The sequence below is a fragment of the Vombatus ursinus genome, unplaced genomic scaffold (genome assembly GCF_900497805.2).
Source record: "Vombatus ursinus unplaced genomic scaffold, bare-nosed wombat genome assembly UNPS02004698.1, whole genome shotgun sequence".
NCBI classification, from domain to species: Eukaryota; Metazoa; Chordata; class Mammalia; order Diprotodontia; family Vombatidae; genus Vombatus; species Vombatus ursinus.
Window position 1 is genome coordinate 140,949 of NW_020944476.1, and position 14,999 is coordinate 155,947.

The window sequence follows — 14,999 nt, forward strand, 5'->3', positions numbered from 1 at the left end:
ACACACACACACACACACACACACACACACACACACACACACACACACACACACACCACACACGCAGGAACTCTGGAGTCCATGGAACAGAAAAGTCCTTCATTCTCCATTTAGAGCTCTCTGTTCTCAGTTCTCAGAAAACATACATGTGACTGAAGTAACAAATTGGTAGTATTACAAAGGAGGAAAACAGGGGAAAGTATTAAGATGAAAAGAATGTCACAAGCTAAACTAACCACAGCTAATGGTGTCCCATGATGTCCAGAAAAAAAGAAGGAGCTGAGTCACTGCTAGATAGCAAGAAAAAGAGTGAGGTATTCTCTCTTCTACAGTGCTTGACACATAGTAAGCACTTACATGATTTTTCATTCATTCATTCATTCATTCATTCATTCATTCATTCATTCATTCATTCTTTCTTTCAGTCTTGCAACTCTCCTCTTTATAAGCTAACTCCAGAATGGGACATCCACATAAGCCATGCTTTTTCAAAGACTATCTGCACCCTCAATGCCTACATTACATTCTCCTTTTCTCACCTCTGTCTTTTAAAATCCCTACTCTCCTTAAAAATTCAGCACAAATGTTGTCTCCTACACGACGTCTTTCCTGATTTCCCCCCTCCTACACCCCCTATTGTTAATTCCTTCTCCCTGAAAAAATATCTCTTTTATATACTTTGAATACATTTTATATACAGTATATCACTACATGTACATGTCTCTGCTGATCCTTGAGGACAGGGATTATTTTTTCTCTTCGTATCCTGAGCATTTAGCAGAGTGCCTCCTATGTGATAGGTGCTTAATAAGTGCTTGCTGATAGATTGACTGATTAAGTAAGAAAGTACCAAAATAACAAATAAGCAGGGTGTGCCTTCTGGCCATTGCATTCAAACTCTGCTATTCAGGGTTGGAATCAATTAATCAACAGACATATTAAATACCCACTATAGTATGTGCCAGAAATTGTGGTGGTTTAGGGGGATACAAATGTAACAGTGAAACTATCTTTGGCCTTGTTAATTATATTTACTACAAAGTAGCATCCAGGATTGAGAGGAGTCAATGCAAAAGAGAAAGATGTCCTTCACTACTCATTAACCAATCTGTTACTATCCCAAAACTACTTTCAAAAGAAGAGCTGTGTTCTTCCCTGTGCATTGTACTAGAGATGTTCAAATCTGGAATTAGTATGTAGGGGTCTAAGGAAAAGAATGGAAGAGATGCCACCCAGCTCCTCTGGGTGTTTCTATAGCACTGGGCCTTTGTATTCTGGTCATGATGTCAGTAAATTAACTTTTGCTAAGCCTATTTTGAGTGACAGAAGGGATTTGAGAAATACAAAGAAGAAATTCCTCAAAACTAAGTATGTCCTTTACAATCACCCAATGTAACACTATGCTATGTCTGGATCTTCAATTAATCTTAGTGTATGAAAATGATGAATATGATAAATATGACCTGACAACAAACACTGGGAAAAGACCTAATTTGTTTATTTAGCATTTTCTGAAAATATGAGGGATTTAAAATGTTCCTAAACCTGGTTTTGTGGCTCTGAGGCTGGAAATCCAAGAAGAAAAGAAAGTGTTTATATTTTATGTAATTCCCACATTTTTTTTTTTTTGTTTTCCTCACCTACTTCAAGTGATAGGGTAGTAAGCTATTGGCTTCAATGGCAAGATTTATATTGTATCTCATGCACTTAAGAGGGGAAAAAAATCTCACAGGAAAGGGCTTACTTGCAGTGAACTTTTACTGAAGCAAGGATGACCTGGTGGATGTAGAATGAACACCTAGATGTCTGAGTCCTGGAGAATTCATGGGAACTATACCTCAGTTTTGTTTTCATTTTTGTTTTTCTCTTTCCTCCCTTCTCCCAATAGAGAAGTTCCTTATGCCAATCATGCAAAAGCCTTTTCCATATATTCCAAGCTCTGTCCTGCTACCTATATTTCTGCCCTGGAGGTTGATGTATTTCCCTTAAGTCAGCCCTTCACATGGCTGGTAAAGTGCTTGGGGATCCTTGGGGGATGAACTGTGCTATATAAATGTAAATTAATTTAGTAACTAGAATGCTATGGATTGCCTTAGGGGACCTCAGAACTAGAATGGCAACAGAGGAATGAATAAGATTCACCTCTCCCAAAACTCCCCCGCCCCACTCCATCCCAGGAAATCCTCCCAGAGAGCTTTAGGAAACAGAAGCAAAATCCTTGAGTCTTCAGTTTCTTTCAAAGCTCTACATGGAGGCAAGGAAACAGGATTAAATACAGAAGATTCCAATTGGTGTTGTGTTCAGTCTCATTACTCATAATCCTTTGAGAAAGAGGAAGCCTAGAGAGTGGACATTTCTGCCCATCTCTATCCCTTGGAAAGTTAGATCCTGTGAGATGCTCCCTAACCGGGAATATCCTCCTAGATCCCTCTCTTCTTGAGGTTTTTTTAAGCAAGGAAACCAGATGGGAAAAGCCCATCTGTCTTCCCAGTCAAAAGCATTCCTGCCCCCATAAACATCAACACCAGCTTCTTTCCCTATCCTACTCCCTTTCTCTATGTGCTTGGGAGAACTCAGAGATGAGCATTAACCCGGCTGGCTAGATAATGTTTCTTTTTTTCTAGTCGGGTCAGAAGAGAGAGTAGCATGTCAGAAGCATCTGAGCCTGATAACTCCATGGTGGACCTGCTCAGCTGCCAGCTCCCACAATGCCCCAGTTCAGCCATGTGCCACTGAGTAAGAGGAGACTGTGTGAACTGCAGAGTTCTCTTGTGAATGGCCCAGCATCTGATGTAAATTTATCACCCGGTGCTGGTTGGCCAGGGGGAAGCTGAGGGTGTTTAATGCACTCCTGCCACAACCCAACAGTTTGCCCTAAAGAGTCTTTTACTGGTACAAAAGGATGAGGTCAAAAGTAAGTTGACCCCTGACAGAATGTACAATTATTAGAAAGGGGCTATGTACGAGCAGCTGCCGGAACCCCACTGGCCTAGCAATGGGCCTCCAAGAGTCAGAATATGAATAATAAACTCAAGATTGTTTTCTCCACCCCCACTGCCTCACCCCAACCTTCTCCCCCTGTTTTGGGCAGGACCTATTACTTTTCTACAGGAAGAATCATGGCCCTCCCTAGCAGCTGCAATAATTGTGTTCCTATTGTAAGGAAGACCTCCTCCTGACCACCCCCCTACAAGTGGCCATTGTGAATGGAGAGTCAGTGATTATACGCTCTGACTGATGCTTTGGGGGACCCAGCTGCCTAACTGCTGACACACGAACGTGTGGAAGGCAAGAGGTGGGGGGGGGAGTTATGGAGCAGGGAATTGAAGGGAGTCTGCGTCTGGGAGATGGGACTCCGGCATACCAGACCTTTTGCATAAGTCAAGCCTGGAACAACAGAGCTTTATTGGGCCCTACTGACAAGAGAACTCATCTCCCTTTGAAGTGGCGGCTGTGCATGGGGCTGGACAGCTTTTCCTCCTTTGGACCAAGCAAACATCCTTCTTTTGATATGCTGCATGCTCATTATCTCTGCCCCATTTAATGATTTTTGATTGAAGGGTGGCGGCTTAGATGCCAAGAGGGTAGTTAGAACGGCTCCATACATCTAGGCCTACAAGAAAGACTCGCCTTGTCCATGGGACTAAATTTGGAATTTCTTAACAGTGTGTGCTTGTTCTTAGAGGCAGATAAGGACTGAGCGTGAAATTCTTAATTAAGCAATAAATAGAGAGTAGGGTGTCAGCAGATGTAGCTGGTAGTCATAGCAACCAGAGTCACATGGGTAAGGGAGCTGAGACTAAATGTAGGCCTCAGGCTTAGGTCTGACTGACAGCTAAAGAATCCTACAAAGCTTGTAAACCAGATTAATTAGCTGACTAATTATTTCAGAGCATTAATGTAACTAAAAAATTTTTAAAAAGTAGTTCCCCCCAAACTGAAGAAATATCTTTATGAAAGACAGGAGGAAAAGTGACAACTGTAAACAGATGACTCTATGTGATAGGGATATTCACTGGGCACAAAGTAGAGCCAAAACATTGGGCCATAAAAGGAAAAATAGCCTTTCTTGGTTTTAGTCCAGACTTCTGCATACATAAAAGAATCATTGTCCCTAGATCATACTTGCTTCTGAGCATGATATAGAAGTAACAGCTCAAAACTATTGATCAGATGAATGTGACATTCTACTTCTCTAGCCTCAGTTTCCTTGTCCATAAAATGAGAGATCTGGACGAGATGACTTCTGACATCACTTTCAGGTTTTACAGCTATAAAACTATGAAACAAAATTATTTCTAAGTTCTACCAAAGGGCATCATAATGGGCATGCTTATACCCAGGCAGCTTAATTTCATGTCTAGTCTCATAGATCCTTCTGATACTTATTACTTGTATGACCTCGGACAAGTGACTTAACTTCTCTCCCCCTCAATTTCCTCATCTGAAAGTAAGCTCTTTGAGGACAGGGACTGTCTCTGCTCTAGTTTTGTTTTTTTGTTTTTGTTTTTTTTTGTATCTTCCACACTTAAAGGTACTAAGTTTGGCACATAGTAAGGGCTTATTATATTTTCATTCATTCATTCATTCATTCCTTCACCTAAAAAATGAGAGGGTTGAACGAGATGGCCTCTGAAGTCTCTTCTTGTTGTAGGTCTATGATCCTGAGTCCTTGCTTCCTCAGAATTCTCAATGGATTTAGGACAATCTGAATCAAGCCTCCAGCCCTCAAAGAACTCTGTGCTTGTTAAATTAGCCATATTATTCTATTGAAACTAATCACTGAGAAGATAGCAGCCTCCAGTTGAGAAAACGTATGTCATAGATACTCTGTCACATGCCTCTCTGTTGGTTTTAGCTGTAAGTTCTAAAAATATATAATGATATCCTTTCAGAAATGCTTGCTGGGTATATGCTTGGTTTGAATCTCATGATATTTCTGATCCTCTGGACAAATAAAAGGAATTTGTAATGAGTTCAACTAAAGCAGCCTCACTCAACAACAAATTTGCAGAAAGGTAAATTAGCCATAGTTGGTTTAAAGTATCATGAACCACCATATCCTTAGGTAAATATCTTCAACCCCATTTTACAGGTGAAGAAACTGAGGGAGAGGGAGAAATTAAAAGGGTTTTTCCTCAAGAGATAAAAGCAAATCACAAAGGAAAAGCCTGTCCTCAACTAGAAGGAAGCTGAAAGCTGACCCTGAAGAGGGGGGAGGGGAAAGCCAACAAAATGCTTGACTGAGGCATTGAGCTTGCTAAAACTCTGCCTCCTGTGATGGATGGGGTAAGAGCAGCTCTCCACCCAGCCAACCCCCATCCCATTTCAGCAAAGTGGTTGAATTTCAGCAATTATCTAGTAGGCAGCACACTCTAGTGGAGATAAGTAGTGGTTTAGAAGCTGGAACACCTGGGTTCTTCTAGCCAACACCCCATTCAGAATGACATTAGACAACTAGTTAACAGTTCAGTGGACAGAACTGAAAATGGTGATGTTCTTCAATTTCTACCTTGTAAGAATAAAATGAAAACAAAGCCTATGGACAAACCAAAACAATGATGCAACCCACTGTCCCAAAATTAGTCTTCCAGTAGCGAAAAAAAATGCAAAATTGTGAATCAATGAACCTGTATTCAAATCCCAACCCTGTTCACTATTACTAGGTAATAGTTCAAGTCATTTACTAGCTCTGGACCTCAGTTTCCTTGTTTGTAAAATAGGTGAATTGAACTAGGTGATCTCCTTGGGTTTTCTGAGGTCTAAATCTACGATACAAGAAATGTAACCACCAAAGTTAATGAAAAAGCATTTTCAATGGGTACCTCTGCATGTGATGTCAATCATTAATACAAATACATGCAAGCCTTACATCTAAACAAAGATGGGGAGGGAGGAAATCAAGTAGCAGGCCTAATGAAAACCACATAAGGTTACTCCACCTTGGCTTAATTTTCATAGGAATCCATGTTTGTGAGTTAACTCTGAACATCTCGGCTACCCTCAATCCCATACTTGTTTCCTTTTTTTAAAATTTTTTATTAATTTATTTTGATTTCTCAATAATCACTTCCACATGCTTTTGAGTTTAAAATTTTTCTCTCCCTTTCACCCCCCACCCTCCCCAAGACAGCACACAATCTGATATAGCTTTACATTTACATTCATATTAAACATATTTTCACATTAGTGATGTTGTAAGTAGAAATTAAAACCAATAGGAGGAACCATCAGAAAGAGGAAACAAAACTCAACAGAAGAGAAAAAAAAAATAACAATTTGGCTCCCATAGCACTTTGTTTGAGTGCGGATAGCATTTTCCATCACAAGGCCTCTGGAGATGTCTTAGATCCTTGTATTGCCAGGAAGGGTTAAGTATATCAATATTAGTCATCACACAACGTGGCTGTTATTGTGTACAATGTTCTCTTGGCTCTGCTCACTTTACTCAGCATCAGACCATACAAGTCTTTCCAGGTGTTTCTGAAATCAGCCTGTTCATCATTTCTTATAGCACAATAGTATTCCATCACATTCATATACCACAACTTGCTCAGCCATTCCCCAATTGATGGGCATCCTCTCAATTTCCAATTCTTTGCCACCACAAAAAGAGCTGCTATGAATATTTTTGTACATGTAGGTCCTTTTCCCATTTGTGTTATCTCTTTGGGATATAGCCCTAGAAGTGCTATTGCTGGGTCAAAGGGTATGCCCATTTTTATAGCCCTTTGGGCATAGTTCCAAATTGCTCTCCAAAATGGTTGGATCATTTCACAACTCCACCAACAATGCATTAGTGTTCCAATTTTACCACATCCTCTCCAACATTCATTATTTTCCTGTTTTGTCATGTTGGCCATTCTGATAGGTGTGATGTGGTACCTCAGAGTTGTTTTGATTTGCATTTCTCTAATCAATAGTGATTTAGAGCATTTTTTCATATGACTATAGATGACTTTAATTTCTCCATCTGAGAACTGTCTGTTCATATCCTTTGACCACTTATCAATTGGGGAATGGCTTGTATTCTTATAAATTTGACTTAATTCTCTATATATTTTAGAAATGAGGCCCTTATCAGAGAGGCTGGTTGTAAAAATTTTTTCGCAATTTTCTACCTTCCTTCTAGTCTTAGTTGCATTGGCTTTGTTTGTGCAAAAACATTTCAATTTAATGTAATCAAAATTATCTATTTTGCTTTTCGTAATGTTCTCTATCTCCTGGTTGGTCATGAATTCTTCTGTTCTCCATAAATCTGACAGGTAAACTATTCCTTGCTCTTTCAGTTTGCTCATAGTATCAGTCTTTATATCTAAATCATGTACCCATTTTGACTTTATTTTGGTATATGGTGTGAGATTTTGGTCTATGCCTAGTTTCTGCCATACTCTTTTCCAGTTTTCCCAGCAGTTTTTTTCAAAGAGTGGGTTCTTATTCCAGAAACTAGGGTCTTTGGTTTTATCAAATAATAGATTACCACAGTCACTGACTACTGTGTCTTGCATACTTAACCTATTCCACTGATCCACCACTCTATTTCTTAGCCAGTACCAAGCAGTTTTGATGATTGCTGCTTTATAATACAATTTAAGACCTGGAATGGCTAGGCCACTTTCCCCTGCATTGCTTTTCATTAGTTCTCTTGATATTCTGGACCTTTTCTTCTTCCAAATGAATCTTCTTATTATTTTTTCTAACTCTATAAAATAATTTTTTGGTAGTTTGATTGGTATGGCACTGAATAAGTAAATTAGCTTAGATAGAATTGTCATTTTTATTATATTAGCTCGGCCTACCCATGAGCAACTGATGTTTTTCCAATTATTTAGATCTGATTTTATTTGCATGAAAAGTGTTTTGTAATTGTGTTCATAGAGTTCCTGGGTTTGTTTTGGGAGGTAGACTCCTAAATATTTTATAATGTCTGCAGTAAGTTTAAATGGAATTTCTCTTTCTATCTCTTGCTGTTGGGATTTGTTGGTAATATATAGAAATGCCAATAATTTATGTGGGTTTATTTTATAGCCTGAAACTTTGCTAAAGTTGTTTATTATTTCAAGAAGTTTTTCACTTGATTCTCTGGGATTCTCTATATATAACATCATGTCATCTGCAAAGAGTGATAGCTTTGTTTCTTCTTTGCCTATTCTAATGTCTTCAATGTCTTTTTCTTCTTTTATTGCAAAAGCTAACGTTTCCAGTATGATGTTGAATAACAGTGGTGATAATGGACATCCTTGTTTCACACCTGATCTTATTGGAAATGCTTCTAGCTTGTCCCCATTACATATTATGCTTGCTGAAAGTTTTAGATAGATGCTATTTATTATTTTAAGGGAGACTCCATTTATACCTATGCTTTCTAGTGTTTTTATTAGGAATGGGTGTTGTATTTCGCCAAAAGCTTTTTCTGCATCTATTGAGATGATCATGTGGTTTCTGTTAGTTTTGGTGTTGATATGATGGATTATGTGAATAGTTTTCCTTATATTGAACCAGTCCTGCATTCCTGGTATAAATTTTACATGGTCATAGTGTATTATTTGTGTGATAAGTTGCTGTAATCTTTTTGCTAATATTTTGTTTAAAATTTTCACATCTATATTCATTAGAGAAATTGGTCTATAATTTTCTTTCTCTGTTTTGACTCTTCCTGGTTTAGGTATCAGCACCATATTTGTATCATAAAAAGAATTTAGTAAGATTCCTTCTTTACCTATTTTACCAAATAGTTTATATAGTATTGGAATTAATTGCTCTTTAAAAGTTTGATAGAATTCGCATGTAAATCCATCTGGCCCTGGAGATTTTTTCCTAGGGAGTTCATCAATGACTTGTTCAATTTCTTTTTCTGACATGGGGTTATTTAAGTATTTTACTTCCTCTTCTGTTAATCTGGGCAATTTATATTTTTGTAAATATATATTCATTTCACTAAGATTGTCAAATTTGTTGGCATATAGTTGGGCAAAATAATTCCTAATTGTTGTTTTAATTTCCTCTTCCTTGGTGGTAGTTTCACCCTTTTCATTCTTGATACTAGTAATTTGGTTTTCTTCTTTCTTTTTTTTAACTAGATTAACCAAAGGTTTATCTATTTTATTGTTTTTTTCATAAAACCAGCTCTTAGTTTTATTTATTAGTTCAATAGTTTCCTTAATTCCAATTTTATTAATTTTTCCTTTGGTTTTCAATATTTCTAATTTGGTGTTTAATTGAGGATTTTAAATTTGTTTTTTTTTCTAGTTTTTTTAGTTGTATGCCCAATTCATTGATCTCCTCTTTTTCTATTTTATTTATGTAAGCATTTAGAGATATAAAACTTCCCCTAAGAACTGCTTTTGCTGCATCCCATAAGTTTTGATATGTTGTCTCATTATTGTCATTCTCTTGAATGAAATTATTGATTGTTTCTATGATTTGTTCTTTGACCCAATCATTTTTTAGGATTAGATTATTTAGTTTCCAATTATTTTTCAGTCTATCTTTCCATGGCCCTTTGTTACATATAATTTTAATTGCATCATGATCTGAAAAGGATGCATTTAATATTTCTGCCTTTCTGCATTGGAGTGTGAGGTTTTTATGCCCTAATACATGGTCAGTTTTTGTGTATGTGCCATGTACCACTGAGAAAAAAGTATATTCCTTTCTAACCCCATTCAGTTTTCTCCACAGGTCTATCATAGCTAACTCTTCTAATGTTCTATTCACCTCCTTAACTTCTTTCTTGTTTATTTTGTGGCTAGATTTATCTAGTTCAGAGATGGTGAAGTTGAGGTCCCCTACTAATATAGTTTTGCTGTCTATTTCTTCCTGTAACTCCCTGAACTTCTCCTCTAAGAATCTGGATGCTATACCATTTGGTGCATATATGTTTAGTAATGATATTACTTCATTGCCTATAGTGCCTTTTAGCAGGATGTAGTTTCCGTCCTTATCTCTTTTGATAAGATCTATTTTTGCTTTGGCTTTGTCTGAGATCAGGATTGCTACCCCTGCTTTTTTTCTACTTCAGCTGAAGCATAATATATTTTGCTCCAGACTTTTACCTTTACCCTGTATGTGTCACTCTTTTTCAAATGTGTTTCCTGTAAACAACATATTGTAGAATTATGGTTTTTAATCTAATCTGCTATAAGCTTCCATTTTATGGGAGAGTTTATCCCATTTACATTTACAGTTATGATTACTATCTGTGTCTTTTTCTCCATCCTTTTTCCCCCCCTGTTTATGCTTTTCTTTCTCCTTTCTTCTTTCCCCCCCTCACTAGTGTTTTGCTTTTGACCAGCGCCTCCTTGGGTCCCACCTCCCTTCTATTATCCCTTTCCCTTTTCTTCCCCTTTACTCTTATTGCTTCTTCCCTCTCTTCTATCCTCCTCCCTTTCTTTCTCCTTTCCCCTCCTACTACCTATAGTAAAAGTTAGATTTCTATACCTAACTGATTATGTTATTCCCGTCTTGAGGCAAATCTGATGAGAGTAAGGTTCAAACAATGCTCATCCCCCTCCCTTCTTTACCTCTGCTCTAATAGGTTTTTGTGTCTTTTCCTGTAATGTAATTTACCTTTGTCTGCCTCCTCCTTTCTCAGTACATTTTCTTAGCTCAGACTAATCCACTTACTTGGATCCATTTAACCCACTTGATTAAATTTTTTTTATCATTACATCAAAGTCAACTTATATCCACCCCCTTTATGTATACTCCTTTAACATGGTATAATAACAATACAGTTCTCAAGAGTTGCAAGTGTCATCTTCCCTTGTAGGGATGTAAACATTTTGCCCTTATTAACAACATATTGTATCTTTCCGTCCCATTTACCTTTTTATGTCTCTCTTGAATCTTGTACTTGAAGATCAAATTTTTTGTTGAGCTATGGTCTTTTTATCAGGAATGTTTGGAAGTCCCCTATTTTGTTGAATATCCATCTCCTTCCCTGGAAAAATCACACTCATTTTTGCTGGGTTTTCCTTGGCTGCATTCTTTGCCTTACAGAATATCATGTTCCATGCCCTAAGGTCTTTTAGTGTAGAGGCTGCAAGGTCCTGTGCAATCCTGACTGTGGTTCCATGATATTTAAATTGTTTCTTTCTGGTTTCCTGCAGTAATTTCTCTTTTATCTGGTAATTTTGGAATTTAGCTATTTGGTGTTTTCAATTTGGGATCTCTTTCAGGCAGGGAGCAATGGATTCTTTCTATAGTTATTTTACCTTCAGGTTCTAGGACTTCAGGGCAGTTTTCCTTTATGATTTCCTGAAGGATATTGTCCAGGCTCTTTTTTTCATCATGGCTTTCAGGTAGGCCTATATTTTTAAATTGTCTCTCCCGGATTGATTTTCCAGGTCAGATGTTTTACCTATGAGGTATTTTACATTTTCATCTATTTTTTCATTTTTTTGTTTCTGTTTGACTGATTCTTGCTCTCTCATAGTGTCATTAGTTTCCATTTGTTCAATTCTAATTTTTAACATTTTTTTTTCTGTTAGATTTTGTACTTTCTTCTCCAATCGGTCAATTGTATTTTTAAGGGATTTATTTTCTTCATTGTACTTTTTTTCCAATTGGCCAATTGTGTGTTTTAGGGACTTGTTTTCTTCATTGTACTTTTTTTCCAATTGGCCCAATTGTACTTTTAAAGGACTCCTCTACTGCTCTCATTTGACTTTTAAAATCCTTCTTGAGTTCTTCTAAGAAGGATTTTTGGGCTTCAGAACAGTCCATATTCCCTTTTGATGTTGCAGATGTGGGTTTGATGACAGTGTTGTCCTCTTCAGAATTTCTGTCTTCATCTTCACTCTTCTCATAATAGGAATCTATCGTACGTTTCTTTTTACTCATGGTGTTTCTTTATTCTCTGGCCTTTAAAGAGATTAAGCTCTCCTGCTGGGGAGCAGAGGGCACTCACCCAAGCTTCTTGTGTTGGAAGCCTAGGTCTTGGTCACTGGCTTTGTTTGCTGGGGCCTCTTATGTTGGCAATTGGAGGCTGTAGGTTTCTGGCAGTTTAACCGGTGTTGGGCTGCAATCAGCAAGGCTGGGACTTTCAGGTAAATCTAGGTTGCCTGCTTTTCCTTTCCTTTAGCTTTATTTAGCTCCTTTTAGATAAGTGCTGCCAGGTGTTTTATCAGCCTGGGGCCCCTTGCAGTGCTGCCACCCTTATTTCTGTTGAGGTACTGGGAGACTTCTTTGCTGTAGAATGCCGAGGCACCTGGTGGTTTTCTGAGCTGGTTTCCACCAGTTACACCACCCTCACTGAGGCACTCAGAGGTAGAGCTGTTGGAGTTTGCCTGCTCGACCAGCTGGGCTTTGGGATCTCCTGGTTGGCAATTGGAGGCTGTAGGGTTCTGACAGCTTACCTGGTGTTGGGCTGGAATCAACAAGGCTGGAACTTTTTGGTACCTCTAGGTTGCTTTCTTCAGCTCCTTTCAGACGAATGCTGCCGGGTGCTTATCCACCTGGGGACCTTTGTAGTGCTGCTTCCCTTATTTTTGCTGAGGCATTGGGAGACTCATTTGCTGTAGAATGCCGAGGCACCAGAATCTCCTCCTGGTGTGCTAAAGTGGGTCTTTCCACTAGCTGGCCGGGCGACTCCTGTTTCATACTGCTCCCCTTCCCCCAGGGTAAGAGGGGCCTTTCCCATTAATCCCTCTATCTACCTGGGCTACTGCACTGCTGTACCCCATCTTTCTTCTGGTTCAGCTGTTCCAGGTTTTTTTCTGGGGTGATATTTTCTGGGTTTTCAGAGGTTGATAGGGGAGGGTAAGAGCGACTACCTTTTTACTTCACCATCTTGGCTCCCAGAAGCCCCATACTTGTTTCTTTAACTTGCTAATATAGCAAGCAGCAGAGGGATGAGCAGGTAATAAGAAGAGACAAGGCTTAATGCAGGAAAAAAGAGTGGTGTCAAAGCAAATTTAGTAAGATAAATGACCTTCCAAAGACACTTAACTGGTCAAAATATTATTTTCAGGACTCTATAGAGTAATTTGAAGGGAATTCTGGAAGCCTTTCAGAGTTAGCCAGTTTCAAACTTGACCTTCTAAAACATGGGCATGAATCTTCACAGAGATGGCACATTTAGACCATGAGGTCCTGAATGTGGCTCCTTTCCAAAATGGAAGGAATTCTGTATATTTTAGCTAGTCAATTCTATGTCACCCAGAAAGTTCCAGGATTTCAAAGAAGTTAGGCACTGAATGGGGCAGGTTTTCTTTGTTGTTGTTGTTATTAGATAGTAAGCTCCATGAAAGCAGAGACTGTCTTTTGCCTCTTTTTTGGCCCCAGTGCTTAGCACAGTGCCTGGCACATAATAAGTACTTAATAAATGTTTATTGAATTGAATTGAATTGTTCTAACACACTTGTAAGTTCATTGGTATATGGAGCTTCTCAGTAAAGAAATCTCTTTTACCTAGACAGATGAGTTTCTTCTCAAAGAATTCCCTGGGGGCACTGAGACATTAAATGGCTTTCCCAAGGTCACACAATCCTTGGCTAACTTCAAAACTCAAGTCAAATGCCACCTTTTGAAAGAGGCCTTTCCCTCTCCCCCAAGCTGCTAGTACCTTCCCCTACCTATTTATTTACATTTTGTCTCCCCTATTAGAATGTGAGCTCCTTGAGAGTAATGATGAGTTTTGCCATTTTCTAAAAAATTGTAAGTGCTTAGCACATCTGGCAATTAGTAAGCATTTAACAAATTCACAATGAAGATTGATTGATGTATTAGAAGTGGAACTTGAACTCGTGTCCTCCTGACTGAAACCAACTTTCCAACCACTAGCTAATGCTACCTCTTTAAGTTTAAATAAAAACTCAAAATAAAATGTGGAGAAGTGGAATTTGCCCCTCTTTGGGCCTGTTTCCAGGTATCAGCTATATCATAATTCTCTATCACCACTGGAGTACCAGTCAGCATGGGAAAAGCCTTAGACATTTTACCCAAAATTTTAGAAACTCTGACCTTAATGTACTGTGAGTCCTCTAAATCATAATAAAGTGCATAGAAATCGATGCATTTGCTCCAGGAATAGACACCAACAAGTTCAAACCCTCCTGCCTCCTCAATTCAATTCAACCCAATTCAACAAATTTATTAAGTGCCTACTATAGGCAAAGCTACACAGAAGACAGAAGAGGGGCATTGACTACTCTAAGTCTTTAAGTGTCCTTAGGCAAATTTAGGAATAGCAAGCTTCTAGACCCTATTTCCTTCCCTGCCACCTTCAGTTATGTCCTGCCACTAGATTTTGATGACTCTGGAAGAGATAAAGAGACTGATGACTTTGTGCAACTCTGCCTCACTTAAATCCAATTCACTGAGAAGTCAAGACATTGCTCCATGATTTCATTGGTTCTCTTCAAAAATGAAGGATGAACCACATTTCCTTCCCTGTACATGAGTCCTGAACTGCATGTACACCCATCTTGCAATTTATCACTTTTGCCCAATGACCTACTTATTTATTCTGAGCCTTTCCCCCATTTCAACTTTTTTTAAACAAGAAGCTTAAAGTGACCACCCAAATAGATTTGTATTTAGTTTATGCTTATTGTCTCCCCCAAAAGCATGTGAGCTTCTAGAGGGTAGAGACAATTTTGTTTTTATCTTATATACTCAATGTCAAGAGTAGCTGGGAATTAGTAGGCACTTAATAAACGCTGTTGATTTACTGTCCAACTCCCTCTTCCCAGCCCCATTTATCAACCTCTCTTTGGAGTACTATTCTCTCCACACAGACTTGCACTGTATACCCTTCAAATACTCTAAAGTAATTTCTCATTCTTCTGCTTCGAAGTTTTCTACCAGTCTGACATTGTCTGAATTTATGCAAAAAATTCCTAGCACATCCTTTCCCTTCGAGAAAAAAAAATCCTATTTTTTTCAATTGCAGCAGTTCTGTACATCAATATCAGAGTTCTCCAAAGTAAGGGTATTGATCTCAAATAAAAATGGGGCCACTAAACCGTATATATGGATTCCTGTGGGCTTCGTAT

At 38.4% G+C, this 14,999-nt stretch overlaps 1 protein-coding gene across 1 annotated transcript in view; it reads right to left on the reverse strand.

Moving 5' to 3' along the window:
* Positions 1-14,999, reverse strand: part of PKHD1 (PKHD1, fibrocystin/polyductin) — a 492,125-nt gene that overhangs the window by 118,169 nt on the left and 358,957 nt on the right. The window lies entirely within an intron of this gene.